A 22,213-nucleotide genomic window follows, 5' to 3' on the forward strand; every position below is an offset into this window, starting at 1 on the left:
ACACACACACACACACACACACACACCTCACCTCCATCTCCCTGTGGCCTGCAAGCAGTAAAATCCTCACTCAGCAGATCGCAAAAGGGCAGAAACAACTTCCAGTCTAAGTGGTCGGTACTCATTGTGGCTAAACCCACCACTAGAAAAGACAAAGCTGCAGATGTGCAAATCTGCTCCCCACTCTCCCATCCACCCCTGGCAGCTGAGCCTGGTAGAAGCTGCTAGGACAGTGCAGACAGGACAGCATGATTGGCAGATTCTGGGTGCAGGAATCACCCCTGGGAACACACAGGCCAGGAGACCCAAACCCACCACATTCCGCCATGGGGGTGATACCCTGAGACGGAGGCAACTAAGTCATTAAGAGGACACCCACCTCCTTGGGGAATAGCGGGAATTTTCCATGGCTGAGGCTGACACAGCCCCACAAAGATCCCAGCAGCCCCAGCAGTGCAGGTAAGAGAAAAAAAACACACCTGTGCTTCAGCACCACCTACCAGAAAACAAAAGAAAGACCTCTACTTATAACCTGTTAAACAGTTAAAAGTTAAATACTTAAAAAAAAAAAAAGATTTCATTTTCACAAATGCCCAGGCACAGAAATAATCCATCAAGCACAATGAATCACCAAGGTCACAAGGGAGTTCAGAAGGAAAATTAAAAATCTCAAGAAAATCAACTTAAAGACATGAAAGACTGTGATTTAAATTACAGAGAATTCAAGATTGCAGTTCTGAAAAAAATCAACAAGATACAAGAAAACTCATAAAAGCAGTTAAATGAGCTTAGAAATAAAATTAATGCACCAAAGGAGTACTTTACCAAAGAGCTTAAAACTACAAAAGAACCAATTTAAAAATTGGAACTGAAGAATTCAACAAAAGAGATAAAGAATGGACTATCAAGCTTAGGAAATAGAGCAGACCAAGTGGAGGTAAGAATTAGTAATATCGAAGATAGAAATCTAGAAATGACACAGTTGGAAGAGAGAGAGAATCGAGAGTAAAAAACAAAATAAAAGAACTCTATGAGAACTTACTGACTCAATTGGAAAGAGCAAATGTAAGAATAATGGTTATACCAGAAGGAGAAGAGAAGGAACAGAGAGCTATTCAAACAAATAATCTACAAAAATTTCCCAAACCTATGGAAAGAACCGAACCCTCAGATCCAAGAAGCTAGTGGAACACCTAATTATAGCAACCAAAAAGGCATTTTCCAAGGCACACTATATTAAAGCTGTCAAAAATTAATGACAAAGAAAGAATTCTGAAAGGCAGCCAAGGAAAAGAATATGGTAACCTTTAAAGAATATGGATTATCATTGAATTTTTCAGCAGAACCCCATACAAGCTAAGAGAAAGTGGAATCAAATATTCAAAATAATAAAAGAAAGAAATCACCAGCCAAGAATAATATGTCCAGCAAAGGTATTCTTTAAATATGAAGGAGAAATAAAGGCTTTCCAAACAAACAGAAGCTGAGGAAATTTTCCCCCACAAGAATTACTGAAAGGTGTTCTTCTACCTGAAACAAGAATACAAAAGGATATAAAACTATAAGATGACTAACAGACAGACAAAAGGAGAAATTTGCAACTCCTGTTCAGAATAGGGTATTAAGCATTTAAATATAACATAAAAGTTAAAGGAGGTAAAAGCATAAAAAACATAATACAATAGCTACTGCAATTTGGAATGAACACACAGCATAAAAAGGCATGATTTGAGGTAGGCCTGCAACATAAAAGAGGGGAAAAGGACTAAACTTGTACAGGTGAATTAAAATAAGATGTAATCAGAAGAAAAAAAACCATTGTACATATGAATTTTTTTTTGCATAAACCTAATGGTGACAAAGCAAAAATCTGGAACTAAGATATATAAAGCAAAAAAGAGGAAATGGATGTAATATGTCATAGAATACCACCAAACTAAAATGACAGAAACACAAGGGAAAAGAAACAATGAAGACACAGAGCTACCAAAAGACAAAGGATAAAATGGCTTTAGGAAGTCCTTATATTTCAATAATCACCCTAAACGTAAATGAACTGACTGACCAATTAAAATGCACAGAGTAGCAGGATGAATTAAAACACAAAACGCAACTATATGCTGCCTTCAGGAGAGCCATCTCAGCTGCAAAGACAAACAGAGCCTCACAGTGAAGGGATGGAAAATGACTCCAAGCCAATGGCATCCAGAGAAAAGTGGGAGTAGCCACACTTACATCAACCAACATAGATTTCAAGATAATAAAAGTAACAAGAGACAAAGACAGACACTTTGTAATGATAAAAGAGACAATATATCAAGAAGACATAACACATCCTACCTAATAAAATAGTAATATGCAAATTGACCACACCTTTGTTACGCCCAAGCCACACCCACCAGCCAAAGCCACGCCCACCAGCCAATCAGGGTGAGTATGCAAATTACCCAACAAAGATGGCGGTTAATTTGCATATGCTGAGGGAGGGAGGAGTGAAGACTGAAGACAACTTAGAAGGAAGAGGGAGGAAAAGCAGAAAGCAAGGTGGCTGCCAGAGGGAAAGCCCGGGCGGGGCGGAGTGGGGTGGGCGGCAGCAGTGCGCAGGTGCAGGTGCAGCGGCCACAGTGGCCGCTTTCAGGATTCTTCCTGCAAATGGGCTACTAGTTAATATATATGCACCCAACCTGGGAGTACCAAAATAGATAAAGCAATTACTAATCGAACTAAAGGGGAAAACTGACAAAAATCATCAATAATAAAAGGCTAATATGCAAATTGTATCCTCAGGCAGGAGTTTGACCAACCAGAAGTTCAACCACCAACCTCCCGCATCCCCTCCCCCGGCCCCGATTGGGGCGGGCAGGCCAGACCCCACCAGTGCATGAATTCATACACCAGGCCTCTAGTACAATTATAATAAGGGACTTGCATACCCCGCTCTCAATAATCGAGAGCCCAGGGAAAAAACCCACATATATACAGGCAAATAATTTTCAACAAGGGATCCAAAAACATATAGTGGAGAAAAGAAAGCCTCTTTTCTCTCACACACCTTCACTCTGGTGCAGACCCAGGGCTTCAGTGACTTTATTTTAGCTTATCCTTTACTGTTTTAAAGCTTGTGACAGAGCTTGATTTCCCTTCAGACTGCTTTTCAATGTTCCCAACTGCTTTTTTTTTCTTTTCAAAAAAGACAAAGGTCCTTTTTCTTCTGATTACATCTTATTTTCATTCACCTGTGCAAGTTTAGTCCTTTTCCCCTCTTTTGTGTTGCAGGCCTACCTCAAAAAAGACCTATGAATAAGCAATATGACTAAATGCCATCCTTCTACAAACGCCTACAGCAGCCAGCCTAGCCTCACCCCAGAACAAGGGCAAACAAAATCTTCTTTTTGAGCAAAGTCGTCAGGCATTGGTTAGTGTCAACATTGTTAGGTGCCATGTCCTATGTCTGACTTTGCTGTCCACTCTCATACGTACTTATTTCAATTCAAGAAACATCTATTTAGTACCAACTATGTCCTAGGAACTGTCCTAGGAACATTTATTGAAATGGCGCTGGGAACACTGAAAAGCAGTCTGAAGGGAAATCAAGCTCTGTTACAAGCTTTAAAACAGAAAAGGAGAAGCTAAAATAAAGTCACTGAAGCCATGGGTCTGCACCAGAGTGAAGGCGTGTGAGAGCCTGAAGGTGGCCAACTTCCCATAGCGTCTCCAATCCCAGACTGCTGCAACCGCCTCTGAGAGCACCATGTGGGATAGGGTGCCAGGCTTCTTACCCAGTATTTTATGAGGTGAAATCAGGTTCAAGGGATGGTCAGAGCATCTCTATACATGAAAAATAGTCTTAGGATATGGAACAGGGGCGATATACTCCTCGTTCTGCATTGCAAATCAAAGATGCTGATTGTCAGTATGTCCACAGCTTCGCATGGTTGAGTTCCCTGACTAAGAAGTATCCATGCTGCCAGGCCCAGGGCAATGCCCCAGTTAGCTGAGTCCTGGAGATGGAGGTTTTAGTTGGCTACAGACATCCCGTCTGGCCACTGGAGCAATTTCAACAATATTGCTTAGAAACTATGCTTAATAGGATGTGGTATGGAAGTATTTCTGCACCCTGTGAGGCCATGCCATTCACTACACATAGCTCTGCAGAGCTGCTGCTCTGAGAAGTCAAAGCAGGAACCCCAACAACTGCACAGTGTGATCCGAAGTGTGGGGACTTGAAGCAGAAGATCAGTTAAAGACCTATGAATAGCCCTAACTGGCTTGGCTCAGTGGATAGAGCGTCTGCGACTGAAGGGTCCCAGGTCCAATTCCGGTCAAGGGCATGTACCTTGGTTGGGCACATCCCCAGTAGGGGGTGGGCAGGAGGCAGCTGATCCCTGTTTCTAACTCTCTATCCTTTCCCTTTCTCTCTGTAAAAAAATCAATAAAATAAAAAAAGACCTATGAATAAGCAATATGACTGAATGCCATCCTTCTACAAACTCCCACAGCAGCCAGCCTAGCCTCACCCCAGAACAAGGGCAAACAAAATCTTCTTTTTGAGAAAAGTCGTCAGGCATTGGTTAGTGTCAACATTGTTAGGTGCTGTGTCCTATGTCTGACTTTGCTGTCCACTCTCATAGGTACTTATTTCAATTCAAGAAACATCTATTTAGTGCCAACTATGTCCTAGGAACTGTGCTGGTGCGGCGAACAGAGCATACTCCCTGACAATGGGAGCCTATATTCCGTCACTTTCCTGCTTCTCCTTTAGAAGGGATATTCTGAGTGGTCTCTGTCCTAGAAAGATGTTCATGACAGTTTCCTCACTGGGCAATCTAAGCTTGTCTCTGATATAGGCTCTTTCTTCTCTTGCCTATTTTTTTCTGCCCAACCATTTCTGTGATTTTTTTTTTCTACTCAACTGGAATTCTGATCACACAGTTAGCCTTGACTCTTAGTATTTATGTCCCGATTCATGTTGGTTCAGTTGTTTTCATTGTTATTCTTAAAATTTTACTTAGATCATTATTTCAAACAATAAAGGTGTCCTTAAAATGAAAACATGCTATCAAAAAATTTTAAAAAAATATGTGGTGCTGGGAAAATTGAAAAGCCACATGCTAAAGAATGACTAGATTACTATTTGACACCATACACAAAAATTAATTCAAAAATGGAACAAAGACTTAAATATAAAATGTGAAACAATTAAAAACATACAAGAAAACATAGGTACTAAACTTACAGATCTGGATCTCAGAGAAGATTTTATGAATTTGACCCCAAAGGCAAGGAAAATAAAAGAAAATAAATGAATGGGACTATATCAAACTAAAAAGATTCTGCATAGTAAAAAAAAAAAAAAAAATCAACAAAACAAAAAAGGCAGCCAACTGAATGGGAGAATATATTTGCGAACAATACCCCTGATAAGGAGCTAATATCCAAAATATATAAAGAACTTGTACAACTCAACAACAACAAAAATAATCCAATTAAAAAATGAGCAGAGGACCTGAACACTTTTCCCAAAACATACAAATGGCTAACAGAAAAGATGCTTGACTTCAGTAGCCATGAGGAAAATGCAAATCAAAATCACAGTGAGGTACCACATCACACCTGTCAGAATGGCTATTATCAACAAGACAAGAAATAAGTGTTGGAGAGGTTGTGGAGCAAAAAGAACCCTCATTCACTGCTGGTGGGAACATAAACTGGTACCACCACTATGAAAACAGTATGGAAGTTCCTCAAAAACTTAAATATAGAGCGACCTAAGACCTAGCAATACCCCTTCTGGGTATTTTTAAAACATTTATTTGTAAAGGTATATACACTCCTATGTTCATTGCAGCATTATAAATGGTAAACAACACATGGAAGCAACCCACGTGTCTTTCAATGGATGACTGGATAAAGAAGATATGGCACACCTCCTGCAACAGGAGAGCCCGAAGCCGAGAGAAAGAGAGAGAGAGAGAGAGAGAGAGAGAGAGAGAGAGAGAGAGAGAGAGAGAGAGAGAGAGAGAGAGACTGCATGTGATCCTTTGTCCAGGAGTTAAGATATTTAGGCTTCACACTCTAGCAGTGGCCCCACCTATTTTGGCCACTGACTTGTTCCCAGGTATGACTGACAGGTAAGCACTTTCCCACCTCACTCAGACATTACTAGGCACGCGTCCAAACTGCCTTTGTCCAATCCCTTCTTTTTCCCCATCAATCAGCAGGGAACATTCTTGGAGAGGGTTAAATTACAGCTTTCTAGCAAAGCTGTATAAATGGCATGCCTATATTACCTAGTCTTCCCTTTACTCCTTTTCTATTAAATAATAACCAGGTTATTACAATGGTATCATTATCATAGAATTTCTTAGTTCAAAGTATCAAAAATTACACATTAAATTAAAAATACTACTAAATGACATGGTATTTTTTAGATGTATTTGAAATGGCAAAAAAAAGGTACTTAAACAGCAAGAAAATTAGAGAAATTAAAGTAAAAGGATTATCAGGAGATCTATCAACAAACATATATTATTTAAAAATAATAATGACCACTGATTATTTTCAGTTTTCACTCTGCATCAGTTGGGGGAAACCAGGCCTAAAGATACTCATTCAGAAATATTACTCTTAGTTGGATACTAATTTTAAAGAATAATAATTAGATTTAAAGATTCCTTGAACTCTCAGCCCCAATTGAGTCATTAATTTCTTTGAAAAGGATTCAGAACACCTTATCCAACCTTTATGTACATCCTTTTAGGGAGAAAGAGGCTGAAATACTTATTTAGCATTTCATACTTCATATTTAGTGTAGCTATTTCAAACATTTACAAATATGCCATATTGCTAAAAGCTTTTAAAATGTAGAGATCTCCTATAATTTTATTAATAAAATTTGTTTTTAAATACTTTTCTTTATATGATGATGAAATGAAAATATGGGTAAAATTCTACCATGTAGGGAATGATTGATTCTGACTGAAGTTTAGAAAAATCTTTAATAAAAGATATATCATTTGGGGTAGGTCTGAACAAATAAGCCATATTTCATACAGAGAGAAAGTAAGGATAGATACGATCCAAATTAATACATGCTGTAAAATTTCAATACTAGATAATACAAGTAGATGACAGAGGAGTTAGCTTAATTTTGAAAGAAGTACGAGTAAAATTATTACATTACCTCAAAAGTGTTTTTTCCTAAAAATTAAAAACTTTGCTTTATTTTTGGAATTTTTATAAACAATAATAAAAATATTACATTGTAAAACTTCTATACTAAAGTTATTTATTAAATTTTGGAGCTGGCAGCTGTCTTTTTTTATCTTACTCTAAAGGGCAATTCTGCAAATTTTCTATAGTCTCTTTTATTACTATTTTTTCCAAGACAATCTTTATGCACCATTATCTTTTGAAGAATTTGGTCTCTGAGATTTTTTTTAAATGTTTTTATGGATTTTAGAGAGAGAGGAAGGGAGAGGGAGAGAGAGAGAAACAGCAAAGAGAAATATCAATCAACTGCTTCTGGTACTGGGGATCAAACCCAAAACCCAGCATGTGCCCTGACCAGGAATCAAACCAGTGACCTATCTGTGTGTGGGACAACACTCAACCAACTGAACCACACTGGCCAGGACTGAGTTTTTTTTAAAGACTAGAGACTGACTAACTAAAAATGTTGATACTGCATTTGATTGTGCGTCTTTAGCCCCCTACACCAGCTGTGGTGATTCATGTCCACTCACTCAACCTTCATCCACACTGCACACAATTATAAGCACTTCTCAGTGGCTCCCTGGGTGTAAGAAAATACTCTGAAAGAGGAGAAAGGTGAACAAAAGAAACCAGTGAAGTGGAGTTGCTAACAGTAATAAGGGCCAACTTGAGGTTAGTGCAATGAAATGAAGATGACACCATTCTCACAGTTATGTGCTTTTCCCCACCCATAATCAGCTGCTCAGGTCCAGGCAGAGTCACTGTAAATACAACAGAGAGTTGTATTTAATTAGAGTTTGGATTTGGCCCAAGTATATAACCTTGCAATAGTGGGTCAAGGGACCTGAGGCTGTGCATAACAGACTATAGTGAATGAAATAACTGTAATCACTGTTTTACAAATTATGACATCACTGTCCTTGTATTTGTTCATGCCCCAGAATCAACATCAATTTCAGAGGATTTGTGTCTGTTCCCCCAAAACAGAATTCATCTTTTTACTTTCAAAATAAAATATCTCTTTTTGTAGAAAGTGAGGGAGAAAGTGGTGTTAATATTTTAAAGGAGCACTAAATTTGTTTGTATTCTTTATGTATGGAATGCATACTAATAAATTTTTACCAATAAAATCTCACATTTTCAATAAAAAAATAAAAAGAACCTTACTGTGAAGGACTGCTGGATAAAGGTGTGGACAAATTAGTCAAGATGATTTGACTATTCTCTAGCAAGCTTCTGGGCAGAGAATGGCAAGCAATCAGTGCTTGAAGTCAATGGAAACTTCAAGGCTGTCCTTTATTTCACAAAACACAGATATCTTTTAATTTCAAAGCAAATAAACAACTCAAAAAACTGGCCAAGACAGTGTCACTTTTTATGTTTGAGGACAATGCTGCTCTAAATGACTTAGTTTAAGGTCATCCCAATGATTAGATCATTGCCAAGGTTTTATTTTGAGTCCCAGTGGCCCCTCATTGGGAATTTCCAGTAATCAGCCATGGCATTTGCTCTCTTAGCCAGAGAGCTATTGGCTTCAGCTCCCCCAAAGCAGCACTAGCCCATCCATTGGCAAAATAAGCCCACAATGAAAAAAGACATGCTTAATCTATCAAATGGTGGGGGTTGGTTTTATTATTCAAAAGCAATGTCAGTTTTCAGATTAAATGTACTAATGCAATAAGAAGCAGGAAAAAGATTCTGAAAACAGAAGGGACCTACGATCTTTTTCTTTTTTAAAAATATATTTTTATTGATTTTTTACAGAAAGGGATAGAGAGTTAGAAACATCGCTCAGCTGCCTCTTGCACACCCCCTACTGGGGATGTGCCCGAAACCAAGGTACATGCCCTTGACCGGAATCAAACCCGGGACCTTTGAGTCCTCAGGCCAATGCTCTATCCACTGAGCCAAACCGGTTTCAGCAGACCTACGATCTTTTAACAGAGATGGCTCTGTTAAGAGAGATGTCTTGAGGGAAGGAGATCAATAGCAATAGGATTAAAGGATGTTTTCTAGCTTCCCTCAAAAATCTTTAACATAGAGTTAATATATTGGTCAAAAAGAAAAATGTCTCCTAGAATAAAAATGAAATTATTTCAGAATAAAATATTCAGGTGGTACCTAGAAGTGGTTATTAGGTCAACCATTTAAAATTGAACTCACAAGTCACGTCAAACACCTAGACAAATACTTTTACTGTTTTCCCATTTGACCATGAGTAGTTTGTTTTGCTGTATGATATGAAGGAAAAATTGCTATTTGGAGTGGGGGTGGGAGAAAAATTACAGCCAACTTCTAAATAGTCTCCCAGATAGAAGGCCTTTTTAATTATGCAAAGTATGCCGCAACGCCCATAAAGGGAGCACTGAGGCAGAAAAGAGTTAAATGTCTCTGCATATTAAAGTGCTATTATGCCTGTAATTTAACATACTTCAGCATGCCAGTGTGATATTATGTATTACTTAGGCTAAAACACAACCCTGGCATATTCAGATGTTCTAATCAGGATTTCATAGTGAAGTGGTAACAGGGAGAAGGGGAAGCAGCTAGAATTTTTTCAAAAAAGCCCCACATTCCAGAAATAACTGCTATAAGCACTTTGGTGACCTCCTTCTCTGATCAACAACAGACATTTTGTTATTTAGCATAATGGTGAAATTTGTAATTATCAGTATAAATGAAATTACAAGTAGACTCTCACCAGTGAAAACAGCACTATTCAAGATTTGTGAATTCACTAAAATACTTTAGAACAAGGATTAGCAAACTCTGACCCACAGGCCAAATCCAACCCACCTCTGTTTTAGTATGACCTATACGCTAAAACTATTTTTTACTGTTTTAAATAATTGGAAAAAAATTTAAAGAATATTTGCTAATGCAAAAAAATACATAAAATTAGATTTTGGTGTCCATAAATAAAGTCTTATTAAAACACAGCCACAATCATCCTATATAATAAATAGGTAATATGCAAATTTACCATCACTCCAACACACAAGATGGCCACCCCCATGTGGTCAAAGATGGCCGCCCCCATGTGGACACAAGATGGCCACCACAAGATGGCCAGCAGGGGAGGGTAGTTGGGAGGGTCCAGGCCTGCAAGGGGGGACAGTTGGGGGCGATCAGGTCTGCAGGGGAGGGCAGTTAGGGGCAACCAGGCCTGCAGGGGAGGGCAGTTGGGTGTGACCAGGCCTGCAGGGAGGACAGTTGGGAGGGACAAGGCCTGCAGGGGAGGGCAGTTGGGAGGGACCAGGCCTGCAGGGGAGGGCAGTTGGATGTGACCAGGCCTGCAGGGGAAGACAGTTGGGGGGGACCCAGGCCTGCAGGGGAGGGCAATTGGGGGTGACCCAGGCCTGCAGGGGAGGACAGTTAGAGGCAACCAAGCTGGCAAGAGAGGGAAGTTAGGGGCAATCGGGCCAGCAGGGGAGCAGTTAGGTGTCAATCAAGCTAGCAGGGGAGTGGTTAGGGGGTGATCAGGCTGGCAGGCAGAAGTGGTTATGGGCAATCAGGCAGGCAGGCAGGTGAGCAGTTGGGAGCCAGCAGTCCTGGATTGTGAGAGGGATGTCTGTCTGCCCGTTTAGGCCCGCTGGGATCGGGCCTAAACAGGCAGTCGGACATTTCTCAAGGGTTCCCAGATTGGAGAGGGTATAGGCTGGGCTGAGGGACACACACACACACACACACACACACACACACATACACCCTCCATGCACGAATTTTATGCACTGGGCCTCTAGTTTATTTATAACTTTTCTATGGCAGGGATCAGGAAACATTTTCTGTAAAGGGTAAAATGAAAAATAGTTTAGGCTTTTATTGGGTTTACCATCTCTGCCACAAGTACTCACATCTGTTGTTAAAGGCAGATATCTATAGGCAATATAAAATCAATGTGTGGCTATGTTCCAATATAACTTGATTTATAAAAGTAAGTGGTGGGCAAGATTTGGCCAACAGGCCATAGTTTGCCAATTCCTGCCCTACGGATGCTTTTGCAAAACAATGGTAGAGTTTAGTAGTTGCAACAAAGACCATGTGGCCTTCAAAACCTATAATGTTTTCCATCAGGCCCTATGCAGAAAAAGTTTGTCAACCCAGTTGTACAGCATAAATTTTCTTGAGGTCAGGAACCTTGTCTTTCTTGTCTGTAACTGTATTCCCCAAATTTAGACCAGTGCCTGGCACATAGTAGTCACTTGTAATCATTTGTTGAGTGAATGAATAAATGAATGAATGAATGAACAAATACACATAAACTGGCTGTACCTACAAATTCACTATTACATCATGCAGCCCATTCTATTTTTGAAACAGCCTAGTGTTCTGCCCTCTAGTGACGTCCAAATCTGTCTCCATGTAACTTTCACCCAATATCCCAATTATGTACTCCTTTGCTACTTATAAAAATTTAATCTTTCTTCCACCTTCAATTTATTCAAATTTTGAAGATGATTCACATGTTCCTTGAAATGTCTTTTTCGACTGAATCATCTAATGAGTATCTTTAATGCTATAGCCTATGATGTGATTTTGGAGTTCCTTAGAAAACCAGTGGCCCCTCATGAAGGTTAGAAATCCACAAATTTCTTGTTTGTAACCATGAGATTAGGAATAAAAGGTCAGTGTTGTCAGAATCTGCTGATGTGCTACTTTGTCAATGAAATACATGTGGCAATACAGAACATTCTTCTTCTTGAAATTTCCAATAAATGAAATGATTTGCCAAGTGCTGAACACTATTCTTATTACATGAGAATTTATCACCCACACATTAGAGTTCTATTCCTCTCAGTTTTGTTCTTTTGATCCTGACTAAAAAGTTTATCTATAGGTCTCTCTAAACTTTGAAAATATATAAAGTTATTCTTAAATAACTGATATTATTTAGCAAATTTGCTTCATTGACAAGTCATGCTCAATTAATAAGTTGACAACTAGCAATTTTTAGTTACCTTTACTTTTCTCATTGCCTTTTGTACAAGTGCCACTCCTAGAACAGCATTGTGCAACACTGTGGTTGCTTTGATTTCAGTTCCAGTCAAGAAACATTCAGCCTATTTTTAGTTGCATTCCAGACCCTATAAGCTACATTCAGTGATTTACTTAGCCATTTATGTCATTCTCCCATGACTGAAGGCCAATTTTAAGCTACTTTGCTCTGTCCTTTTACGGTGAACTGAGACAGATAATAGCATTTATAACATAACGAGATACCTCTAATTTAATTTTGCCGTTAATCAATGTATCTTTTACAGCAGATGGGTCCTTGTGCAATATAATTAACCAATACATTGAAATACCCACCTGGAGAACTAGATGGAATTGCAGAATGTTTGAATCTAATGGACTCCAACTGTCGTCTCTGGGCCTCTAGTGAACATGGATTCTGATGGGAAGCCTTGAGTTCGGCTCTGCTTCCAGGACAGGATGCTCTAGTATTTTGTAGGTTCTCTTTCTGTACTTGGAGACAAGCAAGAAGGTGGAGGGAGTCTACTCCAAATGTCTCTAATCTTGGAAGCTTACTAACCAGAACTCAACTGTAATAGACTGCTCAGCTAACAATTACGTTTCCACTTCCCTCATTTAGAAACACTTTTCAAAGACACTAGAAAATCAAATTGCAAATTAAGGGTACAGAATTAATCAAGACCAGTAGTAAGAGTGGAATGGTGGAAAGAGTTCAAGCATTAGATCAGGAAGCACCTGGAGCTGAACCTGCCTCTGCATTTGCTAGTTCCGTGATAATGGGAAAGTTTCTGCATACCTTTGGGTTTCAGCTGCTTCATCTGTGATGTGGGATCAGCCATCTTGCAGGGTAAACTGTGAGGATGTTGCAATGTAAACGTGTAAGACATCTGACTTACACAAAACAGACACCCAACAAATGTCAGCTCCTTTCATTGCCAACAAATGTTGGATGATCCCCTTCTCTGGGGTTCTACAGAAAACAAAAATAAAGAGGAGAGGGGTTCCTAGGAGCTAGGACCGTCAATGCTAAGATCCTGTTCAAAGGGCAGCATCTGATAAGCTATTTCAAGTACTAAATATATGGCTATTAGTTCCTTCTTAAAGTTGTGAATAGTGTTTGTTACTGTTTTTTGGAGTAGAGTTGAAAAATAGGTGCTCATTAAGTTGATCATTTATTTTCAATTACTTAATGGAAGACTGTAACTGCTTTTACAGTAGTGATTCTTAATGGGGCATTTGGTTATCATAACTGGGGACTGTGGGAGAGTGCTCCTGGCATCTAGTGGGTAGAGGCCAGGGATGCCACTACAGATTTTACATACACAGGAGAACACCTCCCTCCTCTCCTTTTCCCTCTCCTCCTTTCCCCCACAACAAAGAGTTACATAGCCTGAAACATCAATAGAGCTAATGTTGAGAAACGCTTTCTCTACAGGCTAAATAATCCCAGTTATCTTTACATTTCTTCATATATACATATAAAGATAGCTCATACCGAACAGTCATAGAAAAATTAATACCTACCCTTCTCAAAACTATTCCAAAACATTGAGGAGGGGGGAAGGCTCCCAAACTCATTTTATAAGACCAGCATTTCCCTGACACCACAACAAGCAAAGACATTCCAAAAAAGAGAAAAGTATAAGAGAATGTCCCTGATGGACACAGATGCAAAAATCCTCAACAAAATATTAGCAAACTGAATCAGCAATATGTTCAAAAGAGCATATACCATGATCAAGTGGAATTTATTCCTGGGATGCAAGGTTGGTTCCATATCCATAAAGCCATTAACATGAGATACCACATAAACAAAATGGAGGATGAAAATTATATGATCATATCAATAAATGCAGAAAAACCATTTGACAAAATCCAACACCCATCCTATCTAATAAAACAGTAATATGCAAATTGACCGTACCTTCGCTATGCCCACAGCCAATCAGAGCCAACAAGATGGCGGTTAATGTGCATATGCTGAGGGAGGGAGGAGTGAAGAAAGCAGAAAGCATGGCGGTTGCGTGGGTGGGCGGCGGCACAGCTGTGGAGCATGCGACCATGGTGGCCTCTGAGGTGGTGGCAGGCAGTGTGAGCGGTGGCGACGTGGCCACAGCGGTGGCGGTGGCGGCGGTGGGCGGGGCGCGCAGTGGAGGCGGCAGGCGGGGCGTGGCGGGCAGTGTGCGAGGCCAACGGTGGCCTTGGAGGCGGTGGTGGCTGTGGGCGGGGCATGGTGAGGCGGGTGGGCGGGTGGGGCGCACAGCAGCAGCAGCGCGGGGGTCGAGGAGGCAGCAGCAGCAGCAGCGTGTGCGGCGGGTCGGGGTGATCAGAGGCGGCAGTGCACAGCCACAGAGGCAGCTGCATCAGCGGGTGCAGAGGGTCGGGAGTTCGGGGCGAGGCGGGCTGGGTTGGGTGGGCGGGATGGGCAGGAGGCATTCCGCCCGTTCGGCCCGCCCCGCCTGCCGCAGTGGGAGAGGTGGGGGGGGGGGGTGGAGGGAAGCCCGCCAGAAGTCTTGCAGGAAATATTCCTGCAACGGGTCCCTAGTTAATAATAAAAGTTCTCAGCAAAATGGGAACAGGAGGAACATATTTAGAATATCAAGAATATCAAGAATCCCATTTTCAATTGCATTAAAAAATAATAAAAATCTAGAAATAAATTTATACAAGACATATTCCATAAATAATAAGACATTAAAGGAAGAATTTTTTAAAATATAAACAAATAGAAGGATATATCATGCTCATGAGTAGGAAGAATTAACATTGTTAAAATATCTATACAAACCAAAGCAATCTTCAGGCTCAAGGCAATACCTATCAAAATACTAATGGCACTTTTCACAGAACAAGAACAAATTTACATAGAGACATAAAAGATGCCAAATAGCCAAAACAATCTTGAGAAAAAATAACAAAATTGGAGGTTTCATGCTACTGGTATCAATCTATACTACAAGGCTATATTAATAAAAACAGCATGGTGCTGGCATAAAAGGACACATCAACCAATGGAACAGAATAGAAAGTCCAGAAATAAACCCACATGAATATGGTCAACTAATCTATTACAAAACAGGCAAATGAGGTAAAAACAGTCTCTTCAATAAATGGTGTTGAAAAAACTGGACAGACCAGCAGCAGCATCACCTAGGAACATGTTAGAAATGCATATTTCCAAGACTATTTCAGGCAAACTGAATCAGAAACTCTGTGGGTGGCACCCAGAAATCTGTTTTAAAAAAAGCCCTTCAAGTAATCTTTGTTGGGTATGGTATGGTATGGTATGGTAAAGTTGTTGTGGCCCACAAAGGAGAAGAGAACGAGGTTTAGAAGACGTTCCTTAAACTCGCAGGTCCTAGAGAGAGTTACCTCATGCCATGCAGGGCCACAGGGGAAACACTAGGTGGTCAGGAGGCAGAAGACAGAAGTGAGTGGAAGGTTTAAGGTAGAGCCTTTCTTGGGGTTTCCAGGGAAAGTCAAGATGGTGCAGAGCCAACAGTGTAGGATTGGCTAGTTTGAATAATTCTAGTGGGCTCTGAGCTAAAGTTGTGGTCTCTAGTCACCTGGTACCTGGCCCTGGGATGATCTGGGACAGGGGAAATACAGGCTTGGTATGTGAGAGTTAGATAAGGAGATAGTTGGAGGCAAAAATTCTGACTTGGTTGGTTTGCATATGAAGTTATTGTTAAGCATTAGCTGGCTCTGGGAATGTCAGTCTCTCCTCAGCCAGAAAGGCTTTTAAGACATCAAAACATCATAATATAAAGAAAACTGAAAATACATAAAATTTACAATATGTTCTGGCACATGCTAACATTTTAAAATTACTTCTCTGATGCAGAAGTTATCAATCCTGGCTTATATTGAAATAATTTGGGGAGCTTTTTGAAAATATCAACACCTGTGCCTCACCCCAGATTTTTTAACAAACATATTGCCAGTGATTCTATCAAGGTTCATACTTGATGCTCTGAATAAAGCTGAGTGTGGTTGACAAAGTATTACAGATTCAATCTAGTGTTTCTCAGCCCTGATTTATTAGGGAGAAAAAGAAAAGAATCCTGGCATCAAACTAATTTACTTAAAGAGGTTCTGAGGGATTATATATTTTTCAGTGCTTCTCACATGATTCTATCTTGTAGCCAGGATAGAAAAGTACTGGTCAAATTTAACTGTCATTTTATAGACAAGAAGTATGGGGTCTAGAGAATAAGTGGTTTACATAATTTGTAAGAAAGACCTCCAGGGTATAGAGATTAGAACTCCCAACTCCTAATTCCTAAACCAATGCCCTTTCTCCATATACTAGTACATCTCTCCATTGTCCTCTGTGTACACATAGCTTGGTCTCTGCCTTCAACTAAATTTCATTTCCTCAAATTTTTTTAAAAGTAATTTTTATTTATTTATTTATTTATTTATTTATTTTTATTTTTATTTTTTAAATAAATCTTTATTGTTCAGATTATTACAGTTGTTCCTCTTTTTTCCCCCCTATAGCTCTCCTCCACCCGGTTCCCACCCCACCCTCTGTCCTTACCACCCCCGGTTGTGCTCATCCATAGGTATACGATTTTTGTCCAGTCTCTTCCCGCACCCCCCACATCCCTTTCCCCCCAAGAATTGTCAGTCCACTCCCTTTCTATGCCCCTGATTCTATTATATTCACCAGTTTATTCTGTTCATCAGATTTTTTATTCACTTGATTTTTAGATTCACTTGTTGATAGATATGTATTTGTTGTTCATAGTTTTTATTTCTACCTTTTTCTTCTTCTTCCTCTTCTTAAAGAATACCTTTCAGCATTTCATATAATACTGGTTTGGTGGTGATGAACTCCTTTAGCTTTTTCTTATCTGTGAAGCTCTTTAGCTGACCTTCAATTCTGAATGATAACTTTGTTGGGTAGAATAATCTTGGTTGTAGGTTCTTGCTATTCATCACTTTGAATATTTCTTGCCACTCCCATCTGGCCTGCATAGTTTCTGTTGAGAAATCAGCTGACAACCGTATGAGTACTCCCTTATAGGTAACTGTTTTTCTCTTGCTGCTTTTAATATTCTCTCTTTGTCTTTTGCTCTTGGCATTTTAATTATGATGTGTCTTGGTATGGTCCTCTTTGGATTCCTCTTGTTTGGGGTTCTCAGTGCTTCCTAGACTTGTAAGTCTATTTCTTTCATCAGGTGGGGGAAGTTTTCGGTCATTATTTCTTCAAGTAGGTTTTCAATATCTTGCTCTCTCTCTTCTTCTGGCACCCCCATAATTCAGATGTTGGTATGCTTGAAGTTGGCCCAGAGGCTCCTTATACTATCTTCATATATTTGGATTCTTTTTTCTTTTTGCTTTTCCGGCTGGGTGTTTTTTGCTTCTTCGTATTTCAAATCTTTGACTTGATTCTTGCGATCCTCTAGTCTGCTGTTGGATCTCTGTATATTATTCTTTATTTCAGTCATTGTATGCTTAATTTCTAGTTGGTCCTTTTTCATATCCTCGAGGGTCTCACTCAACTTACCGGCTTTTTCTAGAAAATTCTTTAAAAACCTTATAACCGTGATTTTGAACTCTATATCCAGTCGTTTGCTTTCCTCCATTTCTGTCATTTGTGACCTGTTTCTTTGTCTCTGCATTTTGGCTGCTTCCCTGTATTGATAGAGTGGCTTTGTGTCCCAGGTGTCCTATAGGGCCCAGTGGCTCAGCCTCCCCAGTTACCTGAGGTGGACACTCTTGGTGCACCCCTTTGTGGGTTGTATGCACAGTCTTGTTGTAGTTAAGCCTTGATTGTTGTTGGCATCACTGGGAGGAATTGACCTCCAGGCCAATTGGCTGTGAGATTCAGCTGTGTCTACGATGGGAGAACTTCTGTGCTGGAGACACCCTTAAGAGGGAAGACTTGCTTCAGTGGGGCTTTGGTGCTCACTGAGTCTGCCCCCTGAGTGTGTCCCTTATGGATCTGAGGAGCTGTAATCTGGATGGTCCCACTCTGACCACTGGGTACACTGGCTCTTGGATCTCTAAGGAGGTGCTAATTTAGCCTCTGCCTGAGGCCACCCAGCAGGAGCTATGGAGAGATCTGTAAATTCCTCTTCTTTTCTTTGTTTGGAGTTTGGAGGTCCCCAGATGAGGCCCAGCTGTGAAGCAATGCAAGCTGCTGTGGGGCCTTGGGCCTTCTTTTGGATGTTCTGGGTCTCTCTGACCCAGCTGCAATTTGTTAGGTAATTTTAGGTTGCAAAGGGCCAGGCCATTCATATGCAAAAGCCTCTGAGCACAGCTTGGGTGGGGTGGGGTCTCAGGGAATCAACAGGGCAGAGCAAACAGCAATGGCTGACCTTCAGCCCTGCCCTAAGAGGCCCCCTGGGTCTCAGTGTCCTGTGATAATCACTGCAAGCACCTCTGAGAGAAAGCCGCCCTCGAGTTCAGCCCAATGCCAGACAGTCCAGTTTCTCCCCGTATGAGTCTGGGTCCCCAGAGTCTCATCCGGAACTGGAGTTTAGAGCAGTCAGGAGCTTGTGTCTCCCTCCCAATTGAGAAAGACAGCCACATACTCAATTGCCAGCCCTTTCCGCACATGGGCACCTCCGTACCTCTGCACTTTACTTCTGCAGCTCCTCTGAGTCTCAGTGTGCTTTTCTCTTTCTTTCTAGTTGTAGAATTTCCACTCAGCCAGTCTTCCTGTGGTTCTGGATGATGTCTGTTTTGTCTTTTAATTGTAGTTTTGAAGTGGTTGTGCAAGGCAGCAAGTTCAGGTGTTCACCTATGTCGCCATCTTGGTTTCTCCCTCCCCAAAATTTTTAAGGTCTCTAAGAAATCTGACCCTTATCCTCCAAGGGCCTAAGCACTTTGACCAGAAATTTTAATGATAAAATATATGACTCGTGCCTTTTAAAAAAATAAATATGGATTTGGCAGAAAATATTTTCCAAAATACCTCCCATGACACATATTCTTCTATAAGGTGACTGACCGTGTCACTGCCCCCATCAAAAGATCATGTCTAATTACCTTTCTCTTGAATATGGGCTGGACTTGGTGAGTTGTTTGACCAATGGACCATGGTGGGTGCAACATTCTTGAATACCCAAGGCTAGTTCATGAGAAAGCCTTGGAGCTTCTGCCTGGGCTTCATGAAATGCTTGTTCTTGAGACACTTCCCTCTTGAGTTCCAGACGCCATGCAGGGAGAAGCCCTTGTAAGCTACATGAAGAGGCTATGATAAGCACTCTATTCTACAACCTCAGCTGAGCACCCAACTATCAACTAGCATCAGTCTTCTCGACCATGGGAGGGAGCCATCAGAGCCCAGAAGTCTTCTGATCTCTGCAGCCCCAGCTGAAATCTGACTGCAACTGTATGTAAAACTTCAAGCAAAAACAATCCAGTCTATCTACAGAACTACAAGAGGGAGGATAGCCCCTAGCTTTTGAGGTGGTTTGTTGAGCAGCAAAAAATAAGTATGGTATTAGTGAGTTAATAATGTATAAAAGTTAATTGAGAGAGCATGGGGGGGGGGCAAGAAATACCATGAGCTCAAATATCTTACCTTATAATAGACAAATATGCAAATTGACCGCACCTTCGCTACGCAAGCCACGCCCACCAACCAAGCCACGCCCATCAACCACGCCCACCAGGAAACCGTTACAGGGACGCTGGGGCTGGTGGCTTTCCGGGCGCCTGCTCCCATCGCAGGGACCAGCTGGGGTGCGGTGCGGCGGAGCCCAAGGACCGGAAAACCGCCCGGGGCTTTCCGGGCCTTGGGCGCCAGCCGGGTGCCTGCTGCGATCGGAGCAGGGACCCGGCTGGGGTGCGGTGCGGCCGAGCCCAAGGACCGGAAAGCCGCCCGGGGCTTTCCGGGCCTTGGTCGCCAGCCGGGTGCCTGCTGCGATCGGAGCAGGGACCCGGCTGGGGTGCGGTGCGGCCGAGCCCAAGGACCGGAAAGCCGCCCGGGGCTTTCCGGGCCTTGGGCGCCAGCCGGGTGCGTGCTGCGATCGGAGCAGGGACCCGGCTGGGGTGCGGTGCGGCTGAGCCCAAGGACCGGAAAGCCGCCCGGGGCTTTCCGGGCCTTGGGCGCCAGCCGGGTGCGTGCTCCGATGGCAGGAGCGAGCCGACCTGGGGGGTCTGCTCCTGCAATCGGGTCGCAGGGACGCTGGGTGCAGCTGAGCCCAAGGCCACCGCCCAGGGCCAAGCCCGGACCCTGAAAGAAGGTAGAGGGCAGTGGCCACAGCCAAGGCCTGGGTCCCCGGTGCCGGCAGAAAACTGGTGCAGGCAGCCAGGTGAATGAAGGTCTATTGCACGAATCTTCGTGCAAACGGGCTACTAGTGTGTATGTATGTATGTATGTATATATATATATATATATATATATATATATATATATATATATATATCTCAGAACAGGAGTATATTGCCTCCTTAGACAGTCAAAGAGATATAATCATTACACTTTTCAAGTAATGTTTAGAAGTACAAAAATACATAAGTTTATCTGTAATATAGTTTTGCTAATAGTAAATTTTCTGAAATTATAAAAAACAAATGGAAATTTAAAGATTAAAGAAATGTTAAGAATAAGGTTGAGCATCCTCCCATGCTCCCGGGGGTTACCAGTTTGATTTCCAGTCAGGACACCTACCACAGTTGCAGGCTTGATCCCCAGTAGAGGGTGTGCAGGAGGCAGCCAATCTATGTTTCTCACCAATGTTTCTCATTGATGTTTCTATCTCTCTCCCCCTCCCTACCTTTCTCTGAAATCAATAAAAGCATATTTAAAAGAATAATAAGGTTGAAAACTAAAATATTTTCTGAGTGAAATTATAAGTAAACAAATTAATAATTTCTATTCCTTCTTACTTTGGAACTTTGGGCATGAATTTTTTTGTGACCAGAAAATTAGTGAAGATTGTTTGGCCCCTTTGTCAGTGATCTCTAGAGGGCAGTTTCTAGATGCACAGGTAAACAAGAGCATTTCCAAATGTCAGTTCTTTGCTTGACTGGATAAATCTGGCACAATATCAGAAACTCAAGCTGTGACCCCTCCTTTTCATAGTTAGTATTTTTTCAACAAAAATAATGATTCTGAAATTGGATTTGGATGACAATTGCTTTTGAATCAAAACACAAAAAAGAATATTGCACAGTTTATTCTTGCCCCAATTTTTATTATAATACACTGATTCTACAGTGTTTTTCACCATCAAAATATCTTTGTATTGACATCAGAGCTGACACATGGAGTGCAGGTGAATGTAGTTTCAAGGCACAGTTTTGTGGCCCAACTTCCCTCCTTCACTACTTGAATTATCTCTTTTGCTAGTCTCTGGCTAATTGAGTTTAGGTGGTTAAGTACAGTCACAAGAAAACTAAGGTCAGGAATTGATTCTCTGGGTGTGTACCTGTCACCTTTTGCTTGCTCCCTTTGGTGGCTACACTTGAAACATCTTGTAGACATAGACTATTTACTAGGCGTTTGGAAAGTAGGAAAGACCATGAATAAGAAAAAAGCTATTTTCCTAGAAATAACTATAAGCTATTTCTTCATCCTATATAATAAAAGGCTAATATGCAAATAGTCCAAATGGCCGACCAACTGGTCACTATGACATATGCTAGCTACCAGGGGGCATGCACAGAACATGGCGGGCATCAGCTGCGGCAGGATGGTGGAGCAGGTGACCGGGGCTGCCAGACCAAGGTGGGCGCTGGTTGCTGTAATCTGGGCGAGCCTCTGGTGGTTACTGAAAATTCTTTGCTTCTGTGTGCCACGGTCCCGCCAGGCGCTTGCACCTGCTGCTGATACCAGAGCTGCCGCTCACACCCACTGCCAGTGCCAGCTCTGCTCACACCCGCAGCTGGTGCTGGAGCTGCTGCTCGCACCCATTGCCAGTGCCCAGTGCTGGTCCTGATTGCTCAGCGCCATCAGCAGGTGCGAGCAGCGGCTGCCAGCCCTGACTGCCCCTGAGGGCTTCTCCACCTTCCCCTGCTCCTGAGAGGTGATCAGGGCAGCAGCTGCCTCTCACACCCACTG

Source organism: Eptesicus fuscus, chromosome 7 (assembly GCF_027574615.1).
Source record: "Eptesicus fuscus isolate TK198812 chromosome 7, DD_ASM_mEF_20220401, whole genome shotgun sequence".
Taxonomy (NCBI): Eukaryota; Metazoa; Chordata; class Mammalia; order Chiroptera; family Vespertilionidae; genus Eptesicus; species Eptesicus fuscus.